Genomic DNA, 14,818 nt, shown 5'->3' on the forward strand with positions numbered 1-14,818 from the left:
ACCGGAGGACCAGCTTTACTCCCAGCTTTATTCCCGGTCTCCGAACTTGGTGACAAGATTAGGGCATGTTGTCTCTGAGTCCCCATCTGCAGAATGAGGTCGCCAGACGGGATAATTTTGGAAGCACTTCTCAGCTCTAACATTTGATGAGCTTTGTGGTCTGTTTTATGTGGGCGTGTGCTTGATTTTGGAGCCAGCTTCGAAGGATGGCTCTGGAAGTGATTGTTATCGTACACTTTCGCCCCCTCCCACTGGCCGAGAGAAGACTGGCTTCGGCCGTGGCTACCACTGGACACGGTGAACCTGTGCTCTTGTGAGATTGGCAGCTGTTTGGAAGTTATAGGATGAAACTGCTCGTGTTCTTCTGTTGAGCAGAATCCACACATCCCTTGGACTCCTCGTCACCAGCTTCTCTTCCTAGTTCCCGGCCTTCACCCTGGTTTCTGTAAAGGAAATTCTAGGTTTCAGAAGACTCCAACACCCAAATAATCTGTTCGAAGGAAACTGTGTAAATGACGGATGTTTCTTCTCAATGTTCTCCAAATGTCTCTGGGCCTAGAGCTCTCCCAGCGCAGCCATCGAGCATGTGCTTGGGTGGTGCTTGGGATCGAAGCCAAGGCAGGAACAGCTGTCCCCGGGTTTGGGTTTTTAATTTTGATGTTGGAGCCTCAAGGGCTAGTATTCCCTCTCTTGAGCCTTTCCCCCTCCGTAGGATAGAAAGCCACGTCTGCCTCAAGCTTCTCCATTTCCAATAAGTTCACGAGTGCCAGGGGCTCACGTTTTCAAACTTTGTACTCGGCTTTGCCAGAAAGGGTGCTCTGTTTCTTATAATCATGATATTAACATTATTGGCATCCTTAGCTTCTCGATTCTGAGGCTCAATTCCCCCTGAGAGTAGGAAACACAACTTGGCTGATTCAGAGTCAAGTCAGGAACTTTCCGTGTTTTCCGCTTAAATTCAGATCTAGGGTTCTCACACTGCCTTTGTTTTTCCAGAAAGGTGTCTGAGTCCTGTCACCCATCATCTAACACAGGCGGGGGCAGTGGAGAGGCCTCAGTCCCAGGGATGCTGTATCAGCACTGTACCCACTGATGTGTCCTTATCCTTACCGGGTTTCAAGTCGCTTGGTCCCTACCGCATGTGTGTCTTGGCCCTCGGACGTCAGGTGCGCTAGCTCTCAGGTCCCTGTCTGCTCCCCTCCAAGCAGTGGCCGCTCCCCTGACCCCGGGGTGTGCAGGACTCTCTGAGGAGCTTAGCCATCTGGACTGCCCCCCTGCAGGGGTCTCTGTCCCCCTCTCCCGGGGCCACCTTCCCCTGGGGAATGGAAACACTCTCACCTGAGAGCAGCTTAGACACTCCCTTTGGTCTGGAGGAGAGACAGGTGAAGGAGAAGGACAGACTTAAGTTCGCTTAGAAGGTCCCTCCCCCGGCCCCCCCCTCAAGTTACCTCCAAAGCGGGGGTGGGGATGATGGGAGAGCCCCGGGCGGGTTTGGAAACCCTGCAAGCGGGCCACGAGGGCAGCTCGCTCCGTTCCCTCCTGTGCGAAGGCGGGTTTGGAAACCCTGCAAGCGGGCCACGAGGGCAGCTCGCTCCGTTCCCTCCTGTGCGAAGGCGGGTTTGGAAACCCTGCAAGCGGGCCACGAGGGCAGCTCGCTCCGTTCCCTCCTGTGCGAAGGCGGGTTTGGCCTTGAGAATTCATCCTCAGCACAGCAGTGAGATACACCTCCCTCGCGAGCTCCCTGGAATCCTGAAAATGGCCTTTCCGGATATAATTTTCATCCAGGAAGTTTTAACTCAAGTACTCTTTTCAAAACCTCAGGAATGTACTTCCTCCCCGAGTCCCTGCATCCTGCAGGGTGGAAAAGGAGGACCTTGAACTTGGGCTCATTTCCTCACAAGATGAGCTGAAAAGGTGAGCTTTCAGTGGCCACAAGTTGACCACGTTCCCAGTTTTCATGATCTACCTCACCGCTGAGTCACGGCTGGGAGGGCGCTGGTCGGCTCATCAAGCAGAGAGGCTGCACCTGCAGCTGAGCATCGTGGCTCAGGACAGAATCGTCATCTTAACCAGTCCTCGTCTTCTAGAGCGTGGATTTCCAAGAAAAGACAGAACCAAGAATCTTGGCGCTCTTCCCCCTCCCTCATCATCTCCTTTCTCCTTCTCTCTCTCCATCTACCCACATAGCTGACCCGTCTGCACATTAGTGGTTTAGACCAGAGCTTCTCAACTTTGGCACTGCTGACCTTTGGGCAGATAGTTCTTTGTTGTGGGGACCATCTTTGCATTGTAGGATTTTAGCAGCATCCCTGGCTTCTACACACAGACACCAGTAGCACTCCCCCTCCCCCTGCTCCAGCTTTAACAGCCAAAAATATTTCTAGATATTGCCACATGTCCCTTGGGGAGGGGGAGGCATGCAGAACTGACCCCCAGTTGAGAACCACCAGTTTAGACAAATTACAGATGAAAGTATCTGCTGTCACGTTCAGCAGTAATCGTTCTTACACATAATCACTGACATTATGGTCAGTGATTTTATATCAGATGGATCCAGTAGGATCGTGTGATAAAGGAATTTATTGATAAATTAAAATAAAAGCATTCTTTTATTCTAAGCCCAACATTTGTCATATCTTTTAGTCTTTTTCCCCCCAGCATCTTTGAAATAGTGTGAACTGTTTTTGCTACTCTAGTTTCACTCAGAATAATGTCTCTGCGTTTTGGTCTCTACCATTAGTGACAAAATAAGTTTATTTTCCTTGGGAAACATGATTTTGCATTTTTTTCTACAAAAAATTAATTGATTTACCTGGAAGTGATTTAAAAAAATTTAACTAATTAATTTATGGCCGTGTTGGGTCTCCGCTGCTGCGCGCGGGCTTCCTCTAGTTGCGCCGAGCGGGGGCTACTCTTCGTTGCGGTGCGCGGGCTTCTCATTGCGGTGGCTTCTCTTGCTGCGGAGCACGGGCTCTTGGTGCGTGGGCTTCAGTAGTTGTGGCTCGCGGGCCCTAGGGCGCAGTGCCTCCCGGGCCCGGGGAGCAGGGCACGGGGGCCAGAGCCCGCCCTGGGTGGCGGCCAGTGACAATGCCACCCGGCCCTCCCGACAAGCGTGACATGCGTGAAGGACGCTTTCATCACAGTTTGCCCAGAATAGCACCATCGGCATTGCCGCCTTCAGGTTCCCGTCAGGCCTCCAGGAGGACAGGTGGTGTTCAGCCCCTTTTAGGAAAGACGGAGCTTGAGTCAGCAGTGTTCCTTCAGACGAGGACACCAGGGCCGAGAAAGACAGCACTTTGTTCCTGTGACTCCAGACGCCCAGGGGCCCTTCTCCCAGCAGGACAGCAGGACCCTGTGGGCAGGGGCAGGTGTCCGGTTCCGGGAGTCCCCCCGCTGCCCCGGATCACACAAAGCTCTCCGCAGAAAAGGGTGAGGCTGCTGTTTCTGCTCTGGATGCGCTGTGACTGAGGGATCAGTTTCACCAGAGAGTGAAGCCCGGAGCTGAAACGCAGACGGACAGCTCCACAAAGCCGGGCCACGAAGCCGGGCCCTGGGGGTTTGCACCGCACAAATCCCTTCTTTTGACAAAGACTGGCGCTCTGGGGCGCAGGACAGCTCAGCAGTGGACGCCGGCCCCAGCAGTGGCTCTGGCCGCCACCCAGGGCGGGCTCTGGTCCCTGTGTCCTGCTCCCCGGGCCCGGGAGGCACCGGGCTGTCTTCCCCGCCAGCAGCCCTCAGCCTTCGCGCCAGGACCAGGCTTGGGTTGGGGAGCCCGCTCCCTCCCGTGCGAGGTCTCCGAGAACACAAGCTCATCTCTGGTTCCCTCAGCCTGGTAGCTGTGTGATCGCACCTCCACGCCCGTTTCTCTCCGGGAGTTTGGGGTCACTGGTGAGGGTGGGGGGTAGGGGGGCCTCCAGCAGCGCCGTTCCTTTGAATGACCCCAGAGTGACCTCCACGGGGGCAAGATGGTGATGGCTGGTTTTGCCTCTTTGGCACAGGGAAGTCTGGGGAAATGGGGATGTGAAAAACTGAAGTTAGGTTCATTTAAGAACAATTTTGTGTTGCCTCCATTTAAAAAAAGTCTCACCGAAGGGTCAAGAGTGCTGGTTAGGAGGATGTTTAGCTGTGGTTGTTGGGGGAGAGCTTGTCGGAGAGCCGGGTGGCTTATCTACGATTATTACTGTTCTTGCTATTATTACCCTTCTAACATGTACCACCTGCGACCACTGGCCAGACGTAATGGATAGCGTCTCATTTGTTCCTCGTAATCCTGCTGTCATCCCCATTTGACAGTTGAGGAAACTGAGACCCGACAGATGGTGTGTTTGCCCAGAGTGGTGAGTTGCTGAGTGGAGGTTCCAGGCACCCTTCCTGGCTTTGGGAACTTTCATAAGACTGACGTAATGGTCTCCCTACTTGGAAAATCCCGGGTGGGTTCGTTGACCTTCAGTGACTTCTTTGCTCTCACACGTATTCCCTTACATCCTAATTTCCGAAAGTCCCTTCACTTGGGCCACCACCTAAGAAATGTGTGAGGTGGAATCTTCTCTCTGTGCTTCCTTCCTTCCCCAATCTTCACCAGGGCTTTCTGCACCCCGCAAGGGAACCAGTGCCTTTGTGGAATTTACCGTTATGTCTGCTTCCATCAGAAATCATGAATGAGAGCAGCTTGAAGTACTTCCTTTCCATCCAATGATGGAATGGCAGGTGTCGGCCAGCAAGTAGCAAATCATTTGCAGGAGGCATAGGGTGCTAGTATCACCCTACTTCTAAAAGTCTGTTTTCCCCAAATTGTTCCATCCTGCCTCTCACCCTCAATTAGGTAAATGAGGAAATTAGGCTTAGAGGGGGCCTTGACTGTGGCCGCCAGTACTCTGTAGACCTGGACCAGAATTCAGCTCTCTGGATCCTCAGTGGGAAACCCCAGGAGGAATGAGTGCCGTGAAGCCTCTCCCGCTCTGGAATGTTCAGATTCGCGGCACAGGGCGCTACAGGGGGCCTGGAACATTCCAGAGGAAACAAACGCAAGATGAGCAGAGAGACAAAGTGCCTGGGTGAGGGTGGCCGGAAACTTCCCAGGGGTGGTGGCCACCCAGGTCAGAGGACACCAACAGGAAATGCTGCCTCCCAGGGCCCGCAGGCCGGGAGGAAACCCGGCCTTGCCTCTGGGCTGCACTGCTTGGAGGTCTCCCTGCTTCCAAAGACGGTCGGCCCACGGTGACTCAGGCTTCCCGAGCAGCCTCTTATCTCAGCCAGCACGGACGTCTGTGCCTTCCTCGGCAGAGACGCCGCCCGCGCGGTATCACCGCGTCCCCCAGCCAGATCAATGGCCCTTCCCCGCTGTGCAGGGAGGGTCCCAGGATCAGCCCCACGGCAAGGCGGCAAGGCTCGGTGACTGTCTCTCCAGGATTTCTGTTTGTTTCTGCTTCCCCGTCCTCCTCCCTCTGCTGGGAGGCTGCTGGAAGTCCAGGAGGAGCTGACTCATTCTCCCATGAGCTTCTCGCCTGCAGGAGGGCCAGAGCCATCGCTCTAGCAACCATTTGCTTCCAGACTAGATCAGGACAAGAGGCCTGGATGGAGAGAGGGTGCTGATGGTGCGTGAGGGGCACGTGTCGTAAACCGGCCTCATGATGGGTTCTCTGGACATGGTTTGCCCAGAGGGAGGCGGTGTAGGGTGAGTGCCGCGCACAGCCAAGCTCTCTCCGACCTGACCACCCACGTTCTACCACATAGAAGACGACCACACACCTTCTCAAAGACCATCTGGGAGGGGGCTGGCAAGGGGGGCGAAAATCCCATCTCATTTTTCTCGTTGATGGTGGTGGAGACCGTGGAGCTTTCCTGCACGAGAGGGTTCCGTACGGTCATCAGACTGTCTCAAGGGAGAGTGCTCAGCAAATGTGTTCCCTGAGGGCTATTCCTCTTCAGCTGAGCTTTAGTCCTGGAGCTAAGTTAAGAGTTAAGGATCTCTGAGCTCCTTTCATTTTAGAACTGAGGAGGTAGGAGTCTCAGAAGAGCTAAGTGGCTGACCCAGACCCTACGGTATCAGCGATGTTGCCGAGACTCAGATGTAAGCTTCCGCACTCGCCGCCCAGTGCGCTGTCTAGCAGGTCCACCCTCCTTCCACAGAGGGGGCAGTTTTTATTTTCTACACGGCTCCTGGGCCAACTAATAAGTTGGTAGAAGATGTCAGGCTCGGTACGACAGAACCCAGATGCTCTGATTTAAAAACAGCTCTCCTATACCAGTGGCCGACAGGTGCACGAAGAAATGTTCAACATCACTAACCGTCAGGGAAACGCGGTGCGAAATCACAAGGAGAGATCACCTCACGCCTGTTAGCATGGCTGTCACCAAAGCAACAAGAGCTATGTGATGGCGAGGATGTAGAGAACAGGGAACCCTTGTCCACTGTGGGTGGGAATGGAAATTGGTGCAGCCACCATGGAAAATAGCTTGGAGGCTGCTCAAAAAATTAAAAGTAGAACTATACCATACGAACCAGCAATTCCCCTCCTGGGTATTCATCTGAAGAAAACGAAAACAGTAACAGGAAAAGATATCTGCACCCGCATGTTCACTGTAGCATTATTCACAATAGCCAAGCTATGGAGACAACCTAGGTGCCCACAGATGGATGAATGGGTAAAGAAATCGTGGTACATGTGCACAGTGGAGCATCACTCAGCCATAAACTAGAAGGAGATCCTGCCACGTGTGACAACGTGGCTGGACATTCAGGACATCGTGCTCAGTGAGGTCAGGCAGGCAGAGAGACAGGTACTGTATGATCTCACTTATACATGGAATCTAGAGAAACTGAACTCATCAATACAGAAAGCGGTCTGGTGGTTGCCAGAGATGGGGGACAGAGGGTGAGGGAAATGAGTAAAGGTGGACAAAATGTACACACTTCCAGTTCTAAGCTAAATAATTCCTGGGGATGCGATGTATGGCATGGTGATGATAGTTAACAATACTGCATACGCTTGTATATTGTAAAGGTGCTTAGAGAGTAGATCTTAATTCTCATCACGAGAAGAAAATTACAACCGTGCAAGGTGATGGATGTTAACTAGGCTTACTGTGGTGATCACGACTTAATATGGACATATATCAAGTCATTATGTTGCACACCTGAAGTGAGTAGACTGTCACAGCGTCAGCTAATATCACAGAAAACTGGAGAAGAGCCCCAGCCTTCTAGAGAAGTTCCAAAGATGCAGAAAGAGAACAGCTAAGAAACAGATATCTGCACGCTCGCTCACCCCTAAGGTGCCAGAGACCTGGAGAAGGGCGAGCGGAAAGAATGCGAACGTGGGAGTCTCTCCAGCCTGCTTCGGGCTGCCGGCCACATGGGTTGGGGGACCCACCTGCCCCCAGGGAGTTGGTCCAGGAGCACAGACACCCCTCGCTGGGCCCCTGGTGCCCAAGAGCGGAGGCACCACTGCTGCCCTCTGGGGGCTCACGGTCTGGTGCTGGAGACACATTCAAACGATCGCTTAGCGCTCGAGCACCGATTATGACACAAGTTCAAATCATATGAAGAGAGTCCTGTAGGAATGCAAGGGAGTGAGGCATCAGCTTGGATTAGCAGGTGGGGGAGGTCTTCCCAGGTGGGGCCTTGTTGGGCTGGGTTCTGAAGCAAGAGGAGCGTCTCCGCGGGGAAAAGGGTTGAGGATTCCAGCCGCGTCTCTTGAGAGACCATGAAGTGCTTCTGGGTTGCCGGGAGCCCTGCTTGCCTGGGGCGGTGCGCCTAGGCTTGTTCCCTGGGACTCTCATCCCTGGGCACCAGCCAGCTGCCCCGAACGGGCTCCCTGGTCGAGTAAGTCACGCAGTGTTGCCTGTATGGAAGGCCCTTAGCAAAACAAACAAAACGAGACACAACCTGTTTAACTGTTTGTAAGCAAAGGAGCCCCCCCCCCTTTCTGTTTCAGAAAACATTTACTTTTAACTCGGGGAACCAGAACCACGTAGGATGCATCCCATCCTTGGGCAGGGAGGGGATGGGGAGCTTGTCTTTTGTTTTTTATTTATTTATTTTTTATTGGGGTATACTTGTTTTACAGTGTTGTGTTAGTTTCTACTGTACGGCGAAGTGAGGTAGAGCTCCCTGTGCTCTACAGCAGGTTCTTACTAGTTACATACATACTAGTTATCTACATATTAGTGTGTACATGTCAATCCTAATCTCCCAATTCATCTTACCACCCCACCTCCCTTGGGGGTCCACACGTTTGTTCTCTACATCTGTGTCTCTATTTCTGCCTTGCAGGCTGGTTCATCTGTACCACTTTGGGGAGCTTGTCTTTTAGAAAAGCCAGGATCTGCTAAGGAGTTTAGGGTTTCATCCTGTGGGCAGTGGGGAGCAGTGTCAGGATTTTTTTTTCCTTCTATGACATTTTCCCTCTGACTGTGAGTAATGCATATTCATTCTAGAAAACTTACAGGAAAAAAAAAAACTATGTCAGAAAAGAAATCTGAAGGTACGTACAAGGTAGCCCACAGAGATAACCATTTATTCGTGAAGACGTGTTTATTTATTCACTGCCTCTGGGTGCCAAGCTCTGTTCTAAGTCCTGCGGGTTCAACAGTGGACACAAGCCATGCCAACTCCCCGCCTCCCGGGAGCATCCCTTCCAGCTGGGACACGGGCAGTAAAGCCCATGGGTGAGTCCACAGTGGGCTAGGTGGTGAGAAGAGGATGAAGTGAGAAAATGGTAAGGGGAGGCACAGCCACCAGAGGCACGTGTGGGATGCCAAGGTGACAAGGTGACTTTGAAACGAGGACCCGAGGTGGTGAACCTAGGAAGGAAAGGCAAGTGTGCATGTTTGCGGGACAGCAAGCCTGGGGCAGGAGGATGGGGGAGGGGAGAGGAGTAGAGATCAGACCCCAGACAAACAGTGTGAGCTGGCGGCGGCCTGAGTGACTAGGCTCCTGTCTGCACTCGATGGGGGCCCTGCAGGCGTTTTCCGTAGCTGTGCGGAGACGTAATTTACATACCATGCAATTCACCAATTTAAATTGTACCATTCTGGATAAAGAAGATGTGGTACATATATACAATGGAATACTACTCAGCCGTAAAAAAGAATGAAATAATGCCATTTGCAGCAACATGGATGGACCTAGAGATTATCATACTAAGTGAAGTAAGTCTGACAGAGAAAGACAAATACCATAGGATATCACTTACCTGTGGAATCTAAAATGTGACACAAATGAACCTATCTATGAAACAGAAACAGAATCATGGACATAGAACTTATCTACGAAACAGAAACATACAGACGTAGAGAAGAGACTTGTGGTTGCCAAGGGGAAGGGGTGGGGGGGAGGGATGGACTGGGAGTTTGGGATTAGCAGATGCAAACTATTATCTATAGAATGGATACACAACAAGGTCCTGCTGTACAGCACAGGGAACTATAGTCAATATCCTATGATAGACCATAATGGAAAAGAATATGAAAAAGGAATGTATATATATATGTATAACTGAGTCACTTTGCTGCACAGCAGTAATTAACAGATTGTAATTCAACTATACTTCAATAAAAAATAAGTTAACAAAATAAATTGTGCCATTCAGTGGTTTTTAGTGCATCCCGAGTTATGCACCATCACCACCATGTAAGTTTTGAGCCCCCTTCCCTGTCGGCGGTCACTCCCCTTCCCTCCCTCCCTCCAACCCGTGGCCACCATCAGTCTACTTTGTGTCTCTATGGCTTTGCCTGTTCCGGCCGTATCATGTAGATGGGCCGTGTAATATGGGATCTTTGTGACCGGCTTTCTTCACTAAGCGTAAGGTTTTCTAGTTTCGTCCACATTGTAGTGTGTATCCACACTTCAGTCTTTACGTGTCTGATGCTATTCCATTGTCTGGATGCACCACGTTTGTTTTATCTGTTCATCCGCTAACAGACATCCTGGTTGTCTAACACGGCAGGGTCTGAGGGTTAACGGGCCCACCCTGGCCGCGGCGTGGAGCGTGGGCTGAAGGTGGGCAGGTGTGGAACCAGGGGGGCCGGCTGGAGGCTGTGAGGTGCAGGTGATGCTGGGTTGTGGACCAGGGGGTAGCGGGGAGGTGGTGAGGAGAGGTGCGCTGGAGAACCCGGGCTCCGTGTGGGCTGTCCTCTCCGTCTGTCCTCGCTGGGTGACCTCACGTGGTGTCACGGTGTTAAGCGTCTTCTACGCGCCCTCCAACTCCCGCATCCAGCGCAGGCTCCCCGCAGCTGCCCACCCGACACCTCTACTCCTTAGCCCTCGTCCAGGCACCTGCCGCCGGGCGCCTCCAGACCGAGCTCCTGATCACCTGCCCCAGGTCTGCTCGCTTCATATTTCAGTTGCTGGCAGGTCCATCCTTCCAGTTGCTCAGGTCAAAGCCCTTGACATCATCCTGGTTTCCACTCTCTCATCATCCCATGTCCAGTCTGTTGGGAAAACCTGTCCTCAGCATTGATCTAGAGTGAAGCCGCTCTCAACCTCGTGCTCCAATCACTGCGGTCATGAGCTGGTTGGCCTCCCACCCTCCTCCACAGACGGGGTGACACTGTACAAGTGCAGCCCAGAGCACGTCACTCCTCCATGCAAAACCCCGCAACGGTTCCTCGTTTCATGCAAAGAAAGCCTGGGTTCACACACAGGACCTTACCGGGCCTGCCTCCTGCCACCCGGGACCTCGGCTCTTACCCCACCCCCTGTGGTGTCCACACAGCTATTCCCTCCCCCTCAAACCTTTGTTTAAAGGTCACGTGTCAGTGAAGCATGCCATGGGCTTCCATTGGACGTCACAAACTGGGCACTTCCTTTATCTTGCTTTACATTTGCTTTTCTCCCAGAGCTTGGTAATCCCTTTCGTGTCCAATTTAATTTACTAGCTATGTTTGTATTTTATTCACCATTTCCTCCTGCTAGGATGTAAGCTCCAGGGGTGCAGTGATCTTAGTCTGTTTGGTTCACAGCAACTAGTATAATGCTGGCATGTGTTAGTCACTTATGAAATATATTTTGAATGAATGAAATAATTTATCATGTGGATATTTATATAAACGCCACCATACAACATAATCAGACATTTAATTCATTTACTCAACAAATATTGATTAAACACATATGCAACCCAAGGCACTGCATTAAACCCTGAGGTGTGATTTCCCACTGCCTTTGAGAAGGGAATTTGGCTATGATGTTAACTCTGTCAGAATAACATGAAAGGCTTGGCTTCAGAGCATTTCGCTAATTAACCCTTCAATGGGATGAAGACCAAACTCCTCTCCCAAACCCACAGGGCTTGTTCGCCCTGCTCAGCACACTCCCTTCTTTGGGTTCCTGGAACTTCCCATGCTCTCTCCTGTCCCAGGGCTTTTGCCCTGCTTACTTGGCATTTCCACCTTGACCCCACAAAGGCTCTTCAGGGTTGTCAAGTTCAAAGTCGACTCACCAACCTCTGTTCTGCAAGAGACTCTGTTAAGAGAAAGAAAAGACAAACCACAGACAAGTCATGTCTGATAAAGCATTTGTATCCAAAATATACAAAGACCTCTTAAAACTCAACAATAAGAAAACAAACAAGCCAGTTAAAAAGTGGGCAAAAATCTGAATGGACACTTCACCGAAGATGATATCCAGGTGGCAAATATGCACGTGGAGAGATGCTCAACATCGTATGTCATCAGGGAAGGGGAAGTGAAAACAAGGAGTCATCGCTACGCTCCCATTAGGATGGCTAAAATCCAAAACGCTGACAACACCAAGTGCTGACAAGGATATGGAGCAACAGGAACACTCGTTCAGTGCTGGTGGGAATGCAAAATGGTGCAGCCACCTTGGAGGACAGTTTGGCAGTTTCTTACACAACTAATCATACTCTTACCATACGAATCAGGAATTGGGCTTCTTGATGTTTACCCAAATGAGTTTAAAACTTATGTCACACAAAGTCCTACATCAGAATGTTCATAGCAGCTCCATTCATAATTGCCGAAACTTGGAAGCAACCAACATACCCTTCAGTAGGTGAATGGATAAATAAACTCTGGTACATCCACACAGTGGAATATTATTCAGTGTGAAAAAGAAATAAGCTATCAAGCCAGGAAAAGACAAGTAGGAAGTTTAAATGCATATTGATAATCTGAAAAGGTTATATTCTGTATGATTCCAATTGTACAATATTCTGGCAAAGACAAAACTATGGAGACAGTAAAAAAAAAATCGCTGGTTGCCAGGAGTTTGGGTGGGAGAAGAGAGGGATGGATGAATACATGAAGCACAGGGGAATCTGAGGGCAGCGAAGCTATTCTGTGTGGTATTGCCGTGGTGGATACATGACATCACACGTTTGTCAAAACCCACAGAACTATACAACACAAAGAGTGAACCTGAACGTAAACTACGGACCTTAGTTAATAATCATGTTTCAATACTGATTCATCAGTTGTAACAAATGTGTCATACTAGTGCAGGGTGTTGGTAATGGGAAAGTGGGTGAGGGACTGTTTGGGAACTCTGAACTTCTCAATTTTTCTGTAAAACTAAAATTAAAAAGTAAAGTCTATTAATTAAAACAACAACAATAACAACAACAAACTCGGCAACTAACTTCTTCAACCCCGCTCCTCTTCCAGCCCTATCTCAGTGAATGGCTCCACCAACCATCCAATTATGTGAGCCAGAAATCCAGGAGTTGACCTTGACACCTTCTCACACTCAGTTCTGCATCCAGTCTAATCAGCAGGATCTGCTGCTTTGAGCTCATAAACAATTCCGAATTCGTCCTCTTCCCTTCCTCTCCTCCACTGCCATCCCGGTTCATCAGCCTCGCGGGGGTGACTCCAGGATCCTCTGCAAGCTCTACCTGCTTCCACCCTGACCCGTCCATTCTTTCCCATGTTGCGTCCACCACAGCTTCAAATCCCAAATCTGAGCGTATCACTCGCTCCTGGATGCCTTCCCGTCACCCTTAGGATGAAGACAAAGCTTCTTCGTGTGGCTTCCCTTCAACATCTGCTCCCCCCAGCTTTTCCAGGCTCATTTCCCTCTGCACCCCATGTGTATTTCAGGCAGATTGAGGGTCCCTCGTTTTCACTACTAACCTTTGTACATTTTGTTCCTTTTCCTGGAATGATTGCTTCTCCTTTCTTGTCATCATGTATCTTCTGCTCCGTCCTTTAAACTTCAGTTATCACTTCCTCAGAGAAGTCTTCTCTGACCCCTTTGATTGGGTCAAATCTCCACATTTATGCTCCATGCAACTTGAAATTGTATGTTTACTTGTGATGGATCGATGGGAGTCTGTAGGCTCTTACAAACTGCAAGTTAGGATAGGCCCTAAGCTCCATCGGAGTAGAACTGAGTCTGTTTTTGCTGATCGTGCTTGAACACAGTGCTCAGAAAAATCTGTCTATGAGCAAATACATAAATGAGTAAAATGCCCCTGATGATTTGGAAGGTGGTGAATTTCCACTAAAGCCTTTGCCAGTGGCACCCCCTTTGCCCTTGGTTTAAAGCAAACAAAGAGACTATGTCCTTCGCTCGGAGAGCAGAACCTGTTTGAATGATTCAGAATTTCAGAGGGAGCTGCATGTGTTGGGGCCGTTATGTTAGAAATCTGCTTTTTCTGAAAGCTCACCGACTGAGCTGCAGTTCTCACTCGGCCCGTGATCTCATTCGGGAGGGATCGTTTTGGATTTAAACATGTTTGGATGTTGGCGAATCCTGATTGCCAAATAGGGTGACTTCATGCTCTTCTTTTCCCCTTAGAAGAAGCACAGTTCTCTTCACACTGGGCCGGCCTGGCAAGCATTCCCTGAAAGGACAGAAAAACAGTGTTACAGCGACATCCGGTTTTCACCCCATAAAAGGACCATTGTAACAGGCTTTTCTGTGTGTGTGTGTCCACTTCTATCACATTTCCGTGTGTCTGTCACAGAATGTCACATCACTGGGCATTGGGTTCTCCAGTTTATTTATTATTATTTGTTATATTATTTATTATTATTTATTATCACCTCCCTGGGGTTCAGAGGTCCACCCGTCTCTCTCTGTACTGAAGTCCCATCCCACGTGGCGTGTGGGAATCCCATAACCCGTCTCTGTGGGCTTCAGACGCAGTGGGGATTCACTAGGCAGAGTCACTTGTTCTCACTGCTGTTCATTCGTTAAGTAAACGCTCAGAGCCCACAGGATGACCGGCACCGAATCCCCCACAGTGATTTCCTTGGCCTTCAGCAACTTACTCCTCCTCCTACGAGGCTGTAAGCTCCAGGAGGGCCGGGATCTTTGTCCACTTTGCCCACTGATGTAGGACCAGTGACCTAGAATAATGCCGTGCACTCAAGAAAGACTTGCTGACTGAATATGGATGCATGAATCCTTTGTGGTCAAGTGTGTTCCACAGACCCTCCTATGTTTTACCTGCCTAACACTCAGCATCTATTTCCCCCACTCTTGGGATGAGAACCCTGGTTTTCCATGAAGAAAAATCCTCCTCCCGCTCTCAGACCTTGGGGTGTGGGACGAGGCTAATCTCACCCTCAAGATTCAGGTCACTAAGACTGGATCCCAGGTCTTCCGTTGGATTTCCTGGGCAGAGAAGCTCTCCCTGCAGAGGACTTGAAGCCGGAAGGCTGTATATCTGTTGCCGTTGGGGCCCACCATGTCGTGACAGCTTGCCGGGGAGTGGAGATGACAACCCACTGCCCAAGCAGAGCTTAGAGAAACCGAGAAACACCAAGTTCTGATGACATTGCTTTTTCTGCTTCAGCTAGTGTCCTTTTTGTGTGTGTGTGTGTGTGTGTGTGTGTGTGTGTGTGG

The 14,818-nt window shown here is 50.4% G+C and overlaps 1 protein-coding gene across 1 annotated transcript in view; it reads left to right on the top strand.

Moving 5' to 3' along the window:
• LOC102985126 (trans-golgi network vesicle protein 23 homolog C) overlaps positions 1 to 13,831 on the top strand; it is a 57,401-nt gene extending 43,570 nt beyond the window's left edge. Inside the window, exon 12 of the transcript XR_008619095.1 lies at positions 13,766 to 13,831. The gene's annotated coding sequence lies outside the window, so the exon portion shown is untranslated. The remainder of the gene's footprint in view (positions 1 to 13,765) is intronic.
• Positions 13,832 to 14,818: the final 987 nt, after the last annotated feature.

The sequence above is a fragment of the Physeter macrocephalus genome, chromosome 14, assembly GCF_002837175.3.
Source record: "Physeter macrocephalus isolate SW-GA chromosome 14, ASM283717v5, whole genome shotgun sequence".
Classification (NCBI taxonomy): Eukaryota; Metazoa; Chordata; class Mammalia; order Artiodactyla; family Physeteridae; genus Physeter; species Physeter macrocephalus.